This window comes from Pleurodeles waltl, chromosome 2_1, assembly GCF_031143425.1.
Source record: "Pleurodeles waltl isolate 20211129_DDA chromosome 2_1, aPleWal1.hap1.20221129, whole genome shotgun sequence".
NCBI classification, from domain to species: domain Eukaryota; kingdom Metazoa; phylum Chordata; class Amphibia; order Caudata; family Salamandridae; genus Pleurodeles; species Pleurodeles waltl.
Window position 1 is genome coordinate 766,496,034 of NC_090438.1, and position 18,303 is coordinate 766,514,336.

Here is an 18,303-nt window from a genome sequence, read left to right on the forward strand (position 1 = left end):
ACGTTGTGAGCAGAAGCAGTCTTCAGCTGCTCCTTAAAGGCCTCATATAGAGTTTGGCAGACGGGTTACTCCATCACATACATGACGAATACCATGTACGCCATGTTACAATCTCCATAGGGTATTATGGGATTGTAATACAGAGGAAGGGATATCTGTCACATTTGTGATGGAGTAACCCCCTCCACCAAACTCTGAATCAGGCCCTTATTCTTCACATTCATGCAAAGATGTTCTCTTCTCAGGCCTTACTATCAGTGAAACTAATGCACATGTTATACTCCTTTCCTCTAGCTACCGAAGCCGTGAAATGCACCTGCAAAGAAAGAACACTCTAACCAAGAAAAGAATGCATTTCAGAACTAAAGTCTTTAGTCATGCTAACTTTACTTAACCATTTAATGCGCATTTCAAATACGTCGTTATACGTGTGCACTTTCAGATTTTCATATTAAATGCAAAACGTGAAGAAGAGAATACATATTACATCAACATATGTAACTTAAAAAGTAAATGTAAAACATGAATAGTGAATACATGAAAGCATTTTAAATGAACATTAGTGTGCACATTTATAAAGCTTTGGTCTTTGGGTGGTTACATTTCATTAAAGCATCAAGAGAGGCATCCATTTTAATACTAATAAAACACACAGTAAATATATTGTCAAATATAAATGCGTATTTGCACAACAATGACATGTAAAGGATGGAGTCTAAATTTGTGTTATTCCACCATCCAGCGTTCATGACGTCAGACTGGCTGTTTTGTCTCATTGGGTTTTTTATGTGTGTTATATATCCGTCATTGTGGTCCTTTGTTTATTTTGTGGTTATGTGTGCTAGACTGGTCATTCACAAATATTGTTGATTGTGTGACATGATATGTTGTTATAAAACATAACTCAACAGAAACATCTAGTACAAGTCTGTAGGTATTACACTATTGTGCTGTGGACTCAACAATGGTTTGTGCTAGTGCTCTCAAGTGCTGAAGACTCAACAAGGACATCTATTAATGGCCTTTTGGAACTACTCCTTTAAGCTGTAGACTCAATAGGAACATCTAATCGCTACCTGTAGCATTGCACACTAGTGTTGCTGATTCAACTAGGACTACTAGTAAGAACTTGTGCTACGGATTATAGCACTAAAGATTGATTTGTTGTCTTTGACTATGCTTGTTACATCTACAGCTCTGTGAAAAACAACCTTAAAATATATGTCAATGGTCATTAAAAGTGAGTACTCTGTTTACTTTTAAGGACATAACACTAACATTAGCAAAGCACAATCTCATTGTTTACCAAACTACAAGCAGTGACTTTAAGAAAGACAAATACATTATAACAGAGTGTGTGTTTTCTGTCCAAAACATACATATTCCTTTTCCTAGGAGTTACTTCAGTTACCATAGAATAAACACATGGATCCATGTACAATAATAGGTGGTCTGTGCAACCAAAAGGTAAACCCTACTGCTAGTGTTAAAGACAGTGCATTATGAAATTGCTACAGATAAAGAGCAAAGAATTGCATGAGTGGGAATGTCCTGCCATTTGGAGCCACTGCCTATCACCATCAGCAATAAGACTGGCACAAGGGCAGTGTTTGCAGGAGCATAAACTCATGGAACTGAGATCTCATTTTTTGTCACTGCCAGCTGATAATGCAAAATCAACAAGGTGTGTTATGGCAGGGTGAACAACAACCACAGTTAGATTAACTGCAACTGGTGGTCCAGTGGGTCACCTCTGAGAAATTGCAATGTCAGTAGAACAAATGTGCTCTCTGTGATTCGCTGTGCCTGCCCTGGGGCAGATGCTTTACTTTAATCCCTCTATGAGGGATCATTTCCTTCCAAGGAGTAGGTAATTTAAATTGTTGGAACATTTTCATTCAGAATTGTTACATATGACTACCGTTTGTGTGGTGTACCTCTGGATTTTTGCCATGACTGTTTTTGCTAGCCGTAAAACTCATATCTGTGTTCAGACAGAGCAAAGACACCTCAGCTGGATGATGCAAATGTGGAGTAGGAATTCTAAACGGTTAAGATGGGCCATCTCCCTATGTGGTATGGACTTTATTGCTGAACATAGACCTGAGACTGCCCATGCCAATCCTGAAGGTCTTTTCAGGTTTTTCCACCTTACAATGAGACTTCTTAGCTACCCTTGAATGTAGTAGTTCTCCCCAACTTCTGTTTGGTGGATCCATGCTGGAATTGACTACCTTTTGAGTGGTGTATTCCCACTGTTCACATTGACTGTTTTTGCTGCCTTTAGAACTGTGTGCACTTTACCCCTACTAACAAGATGTAAATTGCCTGTGCTTCCCCTTTCAACATGGTGAAATTGGCTTACCTCTAATTGGTATGTTTAACTTACCTATAAGGCCCTAGGAGATGGTACAAGGTGTACCCATGACGTGTAAGTTAAATGTTACCAGTGGACTGCAGCACCCACTGTGCTACCCACTGCAGTGACAGTGCAAACAAGAATGCAGGCCTACCATTTGTAGCATGGCTTTGCAGTTTTTAAACTGAAAATGCAACCTTTAAAAATGACCCCTTTTGAGAAGTCAAAAATTTCATTTTAAATATTATTAAGACGAGTATGCCTTATTGCCCATAAAGCAGTGTGCATGGTATTTAAAAGTAGGACATGTACAAGTTTAATGCTAGAAATGTTCTTACAGTGAAAAAGCTCCAAGAGCTATTTTCACCCTTAGCAAGGCTGGCTGGTCAATAAGAAGCATTGGAATGCAATCTTAAATTTAGTAATATCATCTCTTGCTAGGAAACACCTTCAGGTTTCATTGATATGTTTTGAAATATTTTTTGAAAGCCCAATTTATTGGTGTGGTCACATTTAAATACATATTTTGGAAAGGTACCATTTCCCTGCCTAAATCCTCTGTAGGTCCATTTGCAGGCGCTCCAGCTATTAGCTAGGAGCTAAATAGTCCCTTTGATGATATATGAACACTGCCCCCAGAGCAGGCCGAAGGCCTTGGGTGTGAGGAGCTATAGTTAGTCCCTTGACAGGATGACCATCTGGGCTGTGCCCAAGAACTTCATAAACTTCAAAAAGGCCTACGATGTCAAAAGCCAATGTTGGCTGACACCCGAGCAGAGCCCTCCTTTGTTCCCCCACTCAGTCAGACACCAAACCCACTGCTTCCAGGAGTGGTTTAGAGAGACATGGATGAGGGGTTGTTCATTTTCCTGTCCATACCTCTGGCGTGGACATAGGAACTCGGAACAGGGGAAGAACATTTCTGCCATCTCGATTTTAGGTAGAGAGGGGTGCTGTGGGATTGCTTGCAATAGGGCACACAAGAATTGCTGCAAAGTGGTATAGGGTTGCCTCTGGGAACCTTTACCCCATTGTTTAGGGCCAAGCCAGGAGTCACCCCGCCCACAGGCTGGTGCTGGACATTTATGTTGGACCCATGGTACTCTCCTCAGAATACTTGCTGGACCTATGGAAGAACAGAAGAGGACTGGATCCTGCTGTCTGTGACCAGAAAAGAGCTTGGATGAGTGGACTTGCTCACCCTCCTGTACCCAGGACAAAAAAGTGGACACAAAGTGTTATTAGGCTGACCTCCTGTTCAATCTACAGGCACATAACTAGCAACAAGAGACCTTTTTCTTCAAGTGCCCAACTGACCACTTCCAACTGGTCTTACCCCGGACTCTGTTGCTGGCGTATTTTAGAGTAGGTCTAGTGTAAATGAGGCCCCCAAGGTCCTGGATTCTTGACTGGTTTTAAAGTGTGTCATCTTCTCAAACCTGGTGCTTAGAAACTATTTCGTTTAAAGAACCTCTAAAGGACTTGGACCATCTTTTTGATAAACCATTTTTATTAGTTTTATATAGAACGGCTTAAAAGCCCAACAGGTCACTGGTACAATCAGCACAGATAAAATAATGCACCATGTAGATCCAACGCATGACACACTGATGCGCACACTAGAACCACCTCCCCATTCGTTAGACTGCACACACCCCCTTATGAGAAAACTAGGCTCCTTGCACCATCCCAACTTCCCCACACCTTTGTATACTTGGCTGGGCACCCCGTGCTTCATAGACCACCTTCACTTGCTGAGCACACCAGTCCACCCCACAACGCCACTTTACAATCCCAGGAGCGGCCTCGGCCTTCCAGTTCGCTGCAATGTCTCTTTTGGCCACCAAGCAGGCTGCCCCCATGAATGTCTGATGTGCTGTGCTGGAACCCACCCCATCAAGCACCCCCAAGAGAACTAGTAGTGGAGCAACCTCGACTTCTACCTGTATAACTCTCTAAATCTCTCTGAGTACCTCCCTCCAATAACAGGTTATTTGGGGACAGGTCCATACCATATGAAAAAAGTCTGCGTTGGGGCTTGCACAACAAGGACAATCCGCCTGGGGCCATAGGCCCGCTCTATGTAACTTGTTAGGTGTGAGGTATGCCGTATGAAGAAAGTATGCCTGCACCACTCAGAGCCGGGAGGTCATAATAAGAGACTGTGGGGCCATCAACGCTTCCCTCCAGTCTCCATCATCGATCGGGCCCACCCACTGCTCCCATCGCTCTTGGCGCTTGTCAAGTGTTTGGGTGGTGTTACTAACTAATGAGCGATAGATGCGTGACACTCCTCCTTTGCCCAGAGCGCCCATCATAATTTTGGCTTCCACGGGGCTGAATTCTGGAAGTTCTGTCCCTGTCCGAATATGTGCCTGCAATGCGTGCCTGAGCTGCAAATACTTGTGAAATTGGGACTTATGAAGCTCAAATTGCTCTTGGAGCTCCTGAAATGATCTCATGTGGGAGCCAGTCCAAACATCACCCAGCTGGGAGATATCTATGAGGTCCCATTTACGGAACCCCTGAAGCGCTGAGACCTCCCCCAGCCACAGTCCCTGCCACTGCTAGGTGAGGTGGCGCCACCACCCCGTCACTCGCTGCGCGGCCCTCCACCCCGCCAACACCACTCAAGTCACTTCTGGCACATTACGAGGCAGGGGGTCACCGTACAGCATCCCAAGCAAGCCAGAAAAGCCCATCGTCAAGAGTTATAACTGATACGCCGGGTCCGACCAGCCCCCTCCCAACCAGTATTGGATGACCAATAAATGCATAACTAAGTAGTATAGCTGGAGGCTGGACATCCCCAATCCCCCTTCATAGACATCCCCTTGACAGGTACGGAGCACTAGCTAGGGGCGCAAACCATGCAATAGGAACCGCCGTGCCACTGCCTCCATCTCGCTAAACCACTTCCTTTTTGAAGCACATAGAGGAGCCGAGGAAGCGCCATCATTTTATATAGTGCAATTTGACCCAGAATGTTAAGGGGGAGTGATCACCAGCACTGGAGGTCCTCCTTTATTCTCCGAGTCAAGGGTGCCACAGTGAGGGACCAGGCCAACTCAAGCAAGAATGCTACATGTATCCCAAGGTATCGGAAGCTGTTACGGTGGAGGGGGATACTCTGCTATTCGTAGCTATCTCTGGCCGAGCTCAGCGGGACCAGGAGAGATTTACCAGGATTTACTACCAGCTTTGACGACTCTGCGAACAGGCCTAAGAGCTGCAGCACCCAGGGCCCGCTGCTAGCTGGATTTGCCATAAAAGCCATAAAAGCCAGTACGTCGTCTGCGTACAATGCAATGCGGTCTTCCTGCCCACCCATCAATCAAAGGATCCTCCCTGATCAGCCTCGCCAGCAACTCCATCGCCAGTGCGAACAAAAGCGAAGAGAGAGGGCAGCCCTGACGAGTCCCTCTCCGGATGGGGAACTATTCCGACACTACCCCGTTCACCTGCACTCGGGCCGTGGGGTTAGAGTAGAGGAGTTTCACCAACGCCCGAAATCGCGGACTAAACCCGGCCCTCTCCAGAAACCCCCGTAGATAGGACTAGTCCACCGTATCGAATGCCTTCTCAAAATCTACAAGAAGGAGTGCCAGTGGGGGGGTCAAGAGGGCCCGGTTAGCCAGAGCCACGTACAACCGTCTGATACAGTGCCTAGTACTCCTATTCAGCATAAAACGACACTGGTCCGGGTGTATTAGTAAGGGAAACACTTTTCTCAACCTGGCCACCAGAACTGTGGAAAAAATCTTAATTTCTGTGTTAAGGAGTGAGATGGGACGATACTCCGAGCAGCTTTCCTTCCAATAAACAAAAAAATATATAAAATTAATTTAAAAAATGTATGTTTGGGGAGATCAAAATAAATATAAATATAAATAATAAGTGCCCTAAGGTAACTATAACTCATGCTCTTGACATGCACAGTTTTTTTCATAAAAAATGTTGCTGTAAATATTACATTGATATTATCAATGATGTTATCAAAGATGTCATGGGAGCCATAATTTGTGGGGTAATTAGCAGTGCATGGCGAGGGCAATAGTTACCTTAGGACACGAGTTATAGTTACATGAGGAAACTATAAATATAACTGGTGAATTTCAGTGGTGTGGTATGTTTAAAATGTGAGCTTAAATATAACGTCCCCATAACCTTTGTTTTTTTAAGTGAATTTCTATGGGGCTTTTTAAATTCTATTTCCTAACTATAATGTCCCTGTAACCTTTGTTTTTTTCAGTGAATTTCTATGTTTTTTTTTACGTATAGCAATTTTAATGACTATACATTAATCCAACCACTGCCGCACACGGCCGACCCCCCTAGAAGTCCCCAACTATGCACGTCCTTCATCAATGCACAGGGGAGGTTGCCCGCAAGGCCTGGCCAGCTTCTCTGGGTGTAAGAATAGGTATGAGAGGGTGTATGTGTGGGTGAGAGTGGCTGTCAGAATATCTGTCTGGGTGTGAGAGTGCATTCATTGGTGTTTTAGTAGGTGGGTCAGCATGGGCGCGGGTCTGCGAGTGGCTGCATGAGGGTGTCAGTGGGTCTGTGAGTGGGTGCATGAGTGTATGAGTGGGTGTGTGAATGGGTGCGTAAGTGTCTAAGTGGGTGTGTGAGGGGGAGAAATTGTTTGAAAGAGAAACAGAAAGAGAGAAATAGAGAGTTTTTTTAGGCTTTAATATCTCATATACTTAAAAATGTATATTTTTGTTGGATTTAACAACAAATTTGTTTTGTATTTTTTTTTTAAGTTTAACGTATTTTTTCATTAAAAAAAAAATGGGTCCAGCTGGACTCGAACTCCCATAGCTCAGAGTGAAGATCTGCGACCTTCACACTGAGTTATGTTTTTTTCTTCATTTTTGTAGCCCTTTATGGGCTATGTGGGACTGCGAGGGAGCCCTCAAGGGCTCCCCCAGGGTCCTTACTTTTTAGAATGTTTTTTTTATTTTTTATTAAGAAGCCCTTACGGCCTACCTGGCACTGCGGGGGGAACCTTGCTTCCCATGCAGTGCCTATCCTTCAGCAAGCAGGGAGCTGCAGGGGACAGAGATGAAAGCTTTGTTTTTTACAGCAGACCTGCTCTGCACGTCCTGCTGTCAAAACCTGAGATGTTTGCTGTGGCTTGGCTGCAGCGATGCAGCCAAGCCACAGCAAACAGCTATGTCCTGGGGGTGGGCACCCCGGGATATAGAAGGAGCTGGCCCTGACGGCCCCCCCTGGGCCATCAGTGGCTCCAAGAGGGGGGCTGCGCAGTCCCCATCCAACAAGAACTTAGCAGCGGAACGGTGGTCCTCGGTTCTCCATAAGGACCACCTTTATTTTCGTGAACATTTGCCTGGGAAGGTGGTCTCCCACATGTTCCCCCACTCCAAATGTAGTGTTGCCCCAGGCGGGGTGGTCCCTAGGGCAGCGGGGGAGGGTCTGCCCGCCCTCCCCACTCCAAATAGTGATGCGCCGGAGGGTGGTGGTCCGCCGGGCAGTGGAGGGCCCTGTTTCCAAGATCACCCCAGGATGGTGGTGGTGCTCAGGGTAGCTGTAGGGGACCAGGAGGCCCCCTTCCACATACTAGAAGAGCTCTGGGGAGGTGGATCCACTGCGTTTCTGCTCATAAATTTTAAAAAAATGCTTTTTAGACCTGGGGCGTGCCTTTGGGACCCCACCACCTGAGCTAAGGGGTCAGAGTGTTCATATCCTGGCCCCTTTCTTTTATTTTTTTCCTTTTTTGGGGGGCTCAGCTGGAACCAAGTCCCAAGTTGTCTGCCAACACTTCAAAAGCTTCTGTTGTTGAAGTATTAACAGCCAATCAGATCTCCACACAAGGTCGGCAGGGGTCGCAAATTCTTCACTTCCCTTGATATACAAATTTGTTTTCCCCTTAATTTCTCTAAAACTACTGAATTGAATTAAACCAAAATTGAAAAAAGGACTCTTTCTGGACCAGGACCTACCTTCCTGCCAAATTGGGTGTAATTCTGACCAGACGTTTTTGCGCTATTGCTGTTCAACATCCCTATGGAAAAATGAATCGGGAAAAGGTGCTTTGGGACCCCCCTTTTTTCTCTGCCCCCGTGGACGGACCACCCTGAAACTTTCAAAGCAGCAGCTGACGGGAGTGGTAATTTTATGGGGAACGTTTCATGAAGATTGGTCAAGCGGTGCCAAAGATATAGACAAGTAAAAAACGCTTTTTATATAGAACCTAGGTCTTGACTATAACTACCTAGTGACAACTGCCACTAGGTAATATATATATAAATATATAAATAAATCAGATGTGAAGAGTAATATTACTGCAATAGAAACAGATAGCGAATCAGATGTTTAATTTAGTGAAAATGAAGAAATCAGTGAATCTAGGATAAGGACAACTCTGTTGGAGGAAAGTTATGTATCGTGATCAGCAAACCTCAAAAGGGAGGGGCCGAGGACACGGTCGGAGCAGAGGCCACCCAAAAAGTTTACAAATAAATGTAGACGAATCAGAAGAGGGAAAGGAAAAAAGAAACTACCCCCTACGCAGCAGAAAAAAGAAATAACTAATGAAGAAGTCATGAAAGAAAAATTGGTGGTTAATCTGTCTAAATACATACCAACAGAGGATGAAATGAAAGTACGAAATAAGGGCTTATCTTTTTGCCCGGAACATCATTTAGATGAAGTGGAAGCCTAAAAAGACACCTGTAAACTTGTATGGAAAATAAAGTTAGCAAAATACTTTGCACAACATCCTCCAAAGCTGGTTGAAAAGAGTAAGATACGAGAGAAAACTAAACTCATAATTGAACAGATACCAGATATAAAGGTCTGTCATGACTTTATGCTCAATCTAGATGATAATGAAATGACATCAACACAAATTTTGGAGGAATTGAATATCCAGACAAATCACCATATGCACAGGTATTTCAAATCTAAATCTAAGTTTTGTCCTAAATTGACACCAGGAAATAAAATTGATTTATTCTATGATGTGGTCTTAGCGGATTTAGCGACCTTAGAATAAAAGGAGACAATGCATAAGGAGGAAAATCTAACTATAAGAGAGAGAAAAGCTTTGCAACAATTCGGCAACAACGAGGAGATCATCATCAAGCCAGCTGACAAAGGGTGCAACATAGTAATATTAATTGTGAGGATTATGTGTGAGAAGCAAAAAGGCAATTGAATGATGCAGAAAGTTATCAAGAACTAACTCACAATCCTGTGAATTAAATAGTACATACAATCAATATTAAACTACAATTATGGTATCAAGAATTGTTAATTAACGAAGAAGAACTGAACTTCTTAAAGTCCAGTGATCCGGTAATGCCAACTATATACTTTCTCCCTAAAATTTATAAAACATTGAAAAATCCACGTGGAAGACCCATGGTGCCAGGATGCGGGTGTCTTTTTGAAAATATCTCCAAATATGTGTACTTCTATATTGACCCTATGGTGACCTCACCCAGTTTCTAAATTAAAGAAACAGGTGAGTTTTTGATAGTCATTTCTGATATTGTGTGGCAACCGAGCTACATCTTAGTCACTATATATTTAATATCATTATATACATCAATTCAACATGAAGTTGGATTAACTCAGCACTTACATATTTTTTGAGACAGAGAAATATAAAAGAAACTAGACACTCTGAGATGCTCTTGGAAATGGTGAAAATGTGTCTTCACAACAACGTTTTTATATTTGATCAGCAAATTTATAAGCAAATATGCGGAACTGCCATGGGAATTTCATTTTCCCCAAGTTATGCTAATCTCATATGGGGTGGTGGGAGAGAGAGATTGCATGGCAAGAGAACTACCAGGAACACTTGTGTAAGATCATTTTATGGCTGCGCAATGTAGACAATGTATTTGTAATGTGGGATAGCACACAAGAGACATTTGAAACATATTTAGAAAAACTGAATCAAAATGAGCATGGACTAACTTTCACACACAAAACAAGTGCTGTCGAAATTGAGTTTTTGGACATTAAGGTCTGTATAGAAGAGAGTCAACTGAAAACGACTATGTTCAGAAAAACAAATGCCACAAACAGCATTCTACATGGTAAGAGTTTCCATCCTAAACCCTTACTCAGAAGTATTCCATTTGGTGAATTTTCATGTGCAAGACGTGACTGCTCAGATGATAAGGAGATAGACTCAATTTACATATATCAAACAAAGATTTATACTTAGAGGATATTCAAAAAACAATAATGAATTAGGTGCAATAAGAGCTAAATCAAAGACCCGACAACAAGTGTTGGTTGAAAAGATCTTAAAGAAAAATGACGCAGCAGAAAATTCCTGCGGTTGATACTCACATACTGGACGGGAAGTAGTGATATTGTGAGAATATTTAGAAGACATTGGAAAATATTAAGAAAATATCAGGATAGCACAACTTGTGGGACCCAGAACATTGGTGTCATATATGAAATCACATTCCATAAAGGATATACTTGTCAAAAGTCATTATATTGCACCCACACCAAAACATTGGTTAAGTAATGTACATACAGGCTTCCACAAATGCAACAAATGTCAAGTCTGCCAAATCACAAAAAAACACAAGGACATTCAAAGACTATAAAGGAAAAATGATGCTGATAGCTCAGAGAATAACTTGTGACAGTCAATATGCAGTCTACATGATTGAATGCATATGTGGCTTGCAATATATAGGTAGTACTATTTGTCCTCTAAAGAAAAGGATACGTGAACATGTGAGAGCAATACAATACAAAGATCAAAGCTATGCTGCTGCAAAACATTATATGGCACAACATAAGGAAAACTGGAAAAACATCAGTTTTTTTGGTTTGGCACAAGTAAACAAGGATGAACGTGGGGGCAACAGGACTCTCAAACGACGAAAATTGGAAAGTAGATTTATCATCCAGCTACGTACAAAGACACCTTATGGGTTGAATTTGGATGAAGAATTGTTTGTCCATTTATGAATGTTTGGATTTTCCAATTGATAAAGGCCTGAATTGAGGTGGTATATGTTGTAATATAGGTCAAACATGAATGTGAACATAAGGTTTGGAAAGATAGTTTGCTTAAAATCCATCCTTAGTAAAGTAACTAATTAATTGCAAGAATGAGATTTTAGATTACTCTTTCATGTAAAAAGTTAATCACCTTACACATCCTATAGTGATGTATTCTAAGATAAATTGCACTTAGCAAATTGAAAGAAATTACTTTAGAGACGCAATTATTGGTTTGGATCCATATGACAACTAATATGCTACTAAGCACTCAGCTGTAAATCCATTATTCAGATATATATCTTTTGCAACTGAATGCCTTAGCTTGTACATAGAAATGAGGATGTACACAAATGATTATTTTTGCTAACATAAAAGTATGAACTAGAGGACGTTCCTTCGATTATTTTTTACATAAATGTTCACAATCACATGTATTCTATTCAGTTCCATTTAAAATAGAATTCCTAGCAAAGAAAAGATATAATAATAGGCATGTGGCCACAGATATGGATCCATATGATAAATCATGGGCATTTAAGCACTGAGCTTCAAATTTTGATTCATTAATTAGATACATGTTGCTAATCTATAGATAAAGTCCTTGGTTTTGGAAAAATTGTATATAGAGGAAGGTATGTGTATAAATTGTAATTTTCCATCATTGGTAGATCATGACCCACAGAATAACTGAACTTTTTTAACATTAACTTGCATATTTTTATCGATAGACTACAACCTCCAGAATGCTTGATTGTTGGCTAATGGAATGTATGTATAAAAAGGAATGTAAAGAAGGACTCTCTGACCGTGAGCAAGCCTCTGAGTTGAAACGCGTTGGTGGCTGTTTAATTCTGAATAAAGACACTTTATTTAGGACTTCTGGAGTGCGATGAATATATTTTGTAATTAATACATATATTATACAAAGTGCTGTACTTGTCACAGATTTTGTTATCCACCAAATATTTTGAATATATTGCTTTTGCATTTAAATAAATAAGATGACAGAAAGTCGATGTTATTATCCGTGTAGCTTTTGTTTTATGTTGAAACATTTCCTCGACTTGTTTTCTTACTGTGAACAGGGAGCCATCTTGTGGCCTTGTAAAACATTAGATCAGCGTTCTTCTCAAGAGCATATGCTTCACTTTGAGGTAGAACTTAAATATTTATTTTCACACTGAATGCATTCATCAATGTTTTCTGAAGTGACTCAGTTGTTTTCTTGAAATGAAACAACACGATTGCTGCTCGATTGCCACATTAGCTACTCTGGAATAGCATCTGAAAAAAAAACACAAATTGCATTGTACTTTGCACACTTATGGCCAAATGTACAAAGACGTACTGAGGTAGCAAACCCTGCGATTTGCCAAATCACAGGGTTTGCAATCACCGTATGGCTCTTATTAAACCCATTTTACAAGCTGGAAAAACATTTCCAACTGACATAATGGGTTTACCGGCCCCGTTCTCATCAGTATGGTACCTAGCCTTACTTTGCGACCACAACTGCGTGGAGTGTGGGTGGAGAGCTGGAAAAGCAGGGGTTTCTTCCCTCCTGTGCTCCTAAATCTTAAACCTTTATTTTTTTTAAAGCAAGTCCAGTCCCTTTCATAAGCATTGGCAGTTTAAAAAAAGTTTCTAGTTTGGAAGGAAACAGAGCGATGCTGATCTGATGTTCCTGACAGGAACAATCCCTGTGTTTGTAGACACTCACCGGGGACACAAATAGGAACCTGCTTAATTCCATTAGGCAGATTTAGTGACTTCAGCTATTGTACATACGTCACATAGCAAAAATAAAGATTTGCCGGGAAAAAGGCAGTGCGCAAATTGTGACTAATTGTTGTGACCGATGTATTATTGTTGCTGTCCTAGACGTAGTTGCAGTGTAATGCAAATATGTTTCACATATGCATACATTGCATTTGCCATTTCACTTGTAAATGGGTGAGAGGCTTAATTTCAAGCGATAAAAAACTGTTATGTCCAGTCTCCGAGAGGGAACTAAAGGCAGTCTGATGTTGTTGCCGAGGATACAGGTATGAAGTGTTACTCTGAGACCCAGACCTGTTCGCACCATGGGGCTGCTGCCCATCCATAGTGCTGCTGAAATGCGGGGGTGGTGGGAATGTGACGCTGTGCAATTCTGAGAGCTGGATTGATTTGCAAAAGAAATCATCAAATATCCGTCTTTTCTCCACTGCGTAAAATGGGACACGACACACGGCGCAAACGTAATGTGCAGATCCCACGCTGCAGCTATGACTCCTCAGGAGAGGGGGAAATAAATCAAGACCAAACTGTCACTGATATACAAAGTGACTCAACATCAACGCCTAACCCTAGTCTCATGCACAGGATACAGCTCACTTCGGGTGGCCAACTGTCCCGATTTCTGCAGGACTGTCGTGCATTTTAGGTCTCTGTCCTGCACTCCGCACCAGTCTGGTGTAGAATGCCCTATCTCCCGCGTTTCCCCAACCTCGAGAATGCAAGGTGAGGAAGGGGTATACCTCAGAAAGTCTCAGTCAGTGAATGTGTTTACCTGGTAAGCGCTTGGGTGGAGTTGCAGCATAGAAAGTGTCTTCACAGGAAAAAATGCCTAATTTGCTAATAGGATTGTGAGGCCCCGATCCTGCATGGAATTGGCCCCATTCCATCCGCCAGATTGATCTAAAAGCTAGCAGCCTCTTGAGAGCTAATTCGTTTATTAATTTAGTTTTTCCATAGTCCACTACTGATGGCAGAAATCACTCTATTAGTTTGTATCAATTTGCTGTCTAAAGAAAAGTAAAATAAAACGTATTGACTGAAAGGATTTTTACATCACTCTGGGGTATGTTGGAAGATCGATACCTCTGCACATTGTTACACAGACCATAATGTAAGGGCATAGAAACTACTTGAGACTAAATAGTGTTAAGGTGGTGATGCACATGATCATTATCCGTCAACTCACGAAAACATGGTTAAATTAAGCCATGCATAACCACTGGCTGTGATACTGTCAAAACGCAATACATTTTGTGAAAAAAGCAAAGCCACTGGGTGTGGTTTTGCATGTTTAGTAAATACAAAGTAATGCAAAGGCAGCACAGGGCGCTTCCTTGCGTTACCTTCTGATGGGAAAGTGTTCCATGGATGAAGCATGGGCGTTCCAATTTATCCAACCATTCATTTTGATGCATTCCTAGATTTACAAAGACTTGTAAACCTGTGTGTTAGACTTTTGAGTTTATGCAGGGTCATCCCCAATCAATTTGCCTCCCGCCTCCTATTTGTTCTGACCTGTTGCTGTTGGTGATTCTCTTTTATCCTGACTAGAGTGAGGGTCCTTGCTTGAACTGGGGGTAACCTGAATGTCAACCAAAGACCCCATTTCTAACACTGGGATTGCGTCTAAATGCTATAATAACGAGGAGAAATATTTTTATTTTTCTCATAATTTTCCACGTGTGCTGCATTTGATGCACTCATAGACAGAGGAAACCATCATTGGGGATTATTTTTGTGCAGGAAGCTGTCCTTCCTTCACAAAACCACCCTGTCTGTAAAGCAGACAGCCATGCATTCTGGTGTTAAAGTGCCTACATTGGTGCTAGTTAGTACACAGTATGCAAGCGCTAGGAGGCAGTAGAAATGCTCTATGTCATGTTTCATATGGCACATTTCTGCTGTCTCACTGCTTGCTGTCCTGTGTCGCATGAAAAATATGTAAATCTGACGCTCAATGTGTGGTTGGCTCTGTATCTTGTAAAGAGACTCAGGGCACAAAACATTGTTACCTGGACTATTTCATGTCCTTAGTGGTAAGTTAAGCTAGTGCTTATTACAAATACCCTTTGCTACAGTTTTATGAAAGCAGGTTTCTGGTGGTAGTAATGTACAAGAAAAATGTATGTGTATTTTGGCTTTGTGGTGTACTGTTGTGATGAGGTGTGCTTTTGTATTTGTTTTTATTGCTGTGTTTTTTATGCTGAGTATTGCAAGGTGATATTATGTTGTACTGTGGTTGTAGTGTTGCATTCTGCTTTTACTATTTCATACTGAAGCCTAATATATTATGTTTTAATTGTGTTGCTATGTTTCCCTTTGTACGTTCTTGTGCTATATTCATTTATTTACGTTAGATAATTCAACAAATTTTGCCATATTTCCAGTCAAAAGCAGCACATGCCTTGAAAATTCCTGTGACAAGGAGCCGTATAGCAATGTCTAATGTGGTAAAATAGTGCTGCTACAGCTCTTCAACTACTTGAGACACCAGTGAGTCCAAAAGTGTGGCGGAGACTGGTGGATGAGATCACAAAATATTTTTGACTGGCACTATTTCATGGCCCTGGGAGTAAATTAATCTAATGCTTTCTTCAAACACCTTTTCACCATATTATCAAAAAGGGCTTCTGGAGGTGGAAAATTCATAACAAGAGCATTTGTGTACATTTGTCTTGTGGCATTTTATTGTGATGATCATGTGCTTTGCTGTTTTTGCGCTTTTATGTTTTTGTACTGCATTATTACAATGGAATTGTGTTGCAGTTGTGTGGTTATGTTGTGCTCTGTGTGTTGTTGTGACGTGCCCAGTTAAGCCTTACTGTGTTCTTATGTTTCTTTGCGATTTTATTCCATTTGTTTTGTGGGTTACTTTGGACGTGTCAGCAAATGCTGCTACGAATCCAGCCAAAAGCAGCACATGCTTTGAATGTTGCTGTGACAAGCAAACATTTCCCACTGTCTTAAGTAGTAAAATAGCACTGTCTCGCCTCTTCAACGTTTTAAGACACGAGTAAGCACAAAACTGTGACATTTACTGTTTTACATTTGTGCTCTGAGTGCTCTCTTTATGTGTTACGGACGTGTCTTACATTTGTGTGTCTTACACTAGCACTTCCAGTGCTCACTTTGTGTGTTACGGCTGTGTGTCTTACATTACCACTTTCAGTGCTCACTTTATGTGTTACGGCTGTGTGTCTTACCTTTGTGTGTCTTACATTAGCACTTTCAGTGCTTACATTAGCACTTTCAGTACTCACTTTGTGTGTTACGGCTGTGTGTCTTACATTACCACTTTCAGTGCTCACTTTATGTGTTACGGCTGTGTGTCTTACATTTGTGTGTCTTACACTAGCACTTCCAGTGCTTACTTTATGTGTTACGGCTGTGTGTCTTACATTAGCACTTCCAGTGCTCACTTTGTGTGTTACGCCGTGTGTCTTACATTAGCGCTTTCAGTGCTCACTTTATGTGTCACGGCCGTGTGTCTTACCTTTGTGTGTCTTACATTAGCACTTTCAGTGCTCACTTTATGTGTTATGGCCGTGTGTTTTACCTGTGTGTGTCTTACATTAGCACTTTCAGTGCTTACATTAGCACTTTCAGTACTCACTTTATGTGTTACGGTTGTGTGTCTTACATTTGTGTGTCTTACATTAGCTCTTTCAGTGCTCACTTTATGTGTTACGGCCGTGTGTCTTACATTAGCACTTCCAGTGCTCACTTTGTGTGTTACGGCCGTGTGTCTTACCTTTGTGTGTCTTACATTAGCACTTTCAGTGCTCACTTTATGTGTTACGGCCGCGTGTCTTACATTTGTGTGTCTTGCATTAGCTCGTTCAGTGCTCAATTTATGTGTTAGGGCTGTGTATCTAACATTAGCACTTTTAGTGCTCACTTTATGTGTTACGGCTGTGTGTCTTACCTTTGTGTGTCTTACATTAGCACTTTCAGTGCTTACATTAGCACTTTCAGTGCTCACTTTATGTGTTACGGCCGTGTGTCTTACATTTGTGTGTCTTGCATTAGCTCTTTCAGTGCTCACTTTATGTGTTAGGGCTGTGTATCTTACATTAGCTCTTTCAGTGCTCACTTTATGTGTTACGCTGTGTGTCTTACATTAGCTCTGTCTAACATTAGCTCTTTCAGTGCTCACTTTATGTGTTACGGTCTTGTGTCTTACATTAGCTCTTTCAGTGCTCACTTTATGTGTTACGGCCGTGTTTCTTACATTAGCACTTTCAGTGCTCACTTTATGTGTTACGGCCGTGTGTCTTACCTTTGTGTGTCTTACATTAGCACTTTCAGTGCTTACATTAGCACTTTCAGTACTCACTTTATGTGTTACGGCCATGTGTCTTACATTTGTGTGTCTTACATTAGCTCTTTCAGTGCTCACTTTATGTGTTACAGCCGTGTGTCTTACATTAGCACTTCCAGTGCTCACTTTGTGTGTTACGGCCGTTTGTCTTACATTAGCACTTTCAGTGCTCACTTTATGTGTAACAGCCATGTGTCTTAACTTTGTGTGTCTTACATTAGCACTTTCAGTGCTTACTCTATGTGTTACGGCCGTGTGTCTTACATTTGTGTGTCTTACATTAGCTCTTTCAGTACTCACTTTATGTGTTACGGCCGTATGTCTTACATTAGCACTTCCAGTGCTCACTTTATGTGTTACGGCCGTGTGTCTTACATTAGCTCTGTCTAACATTAACTCTTTCAGTGCTCACTTTATGTGTTACGGCCTTGTGTCTTACATTAGCTCTTTCAGTGCTCACTTTATGCGTTACGGCCGTGTGTCTTAAATTAGCACTTTCAGTGCTCACTTTATGTGTTACGGCTGTGTGTCTTACCTTTGTGTGTCTTACATTAGCACTTTCAGTGCTTACATTAGCACTTTCAGTACTCACTTTATGTGTTACGGCCATGTGTCTTACATTTGTGTGTCTTACATTAGCTTTTTCAGTGCTCACTTTATGTGTTACGGCCGTGTGTCTTACATTAGCACTTCCAGTGCTCACTTTGTGTGTTACGGCCGTGTGTCTTACATTAGCACTTTCAGTGCTCACTTTATGTGTTACGGCCGTGTGTCTTACCTTTGTGTGTCTTACATTAGCACTTTCAGTGCTTACTTTATGTGTTACGGCCATGTG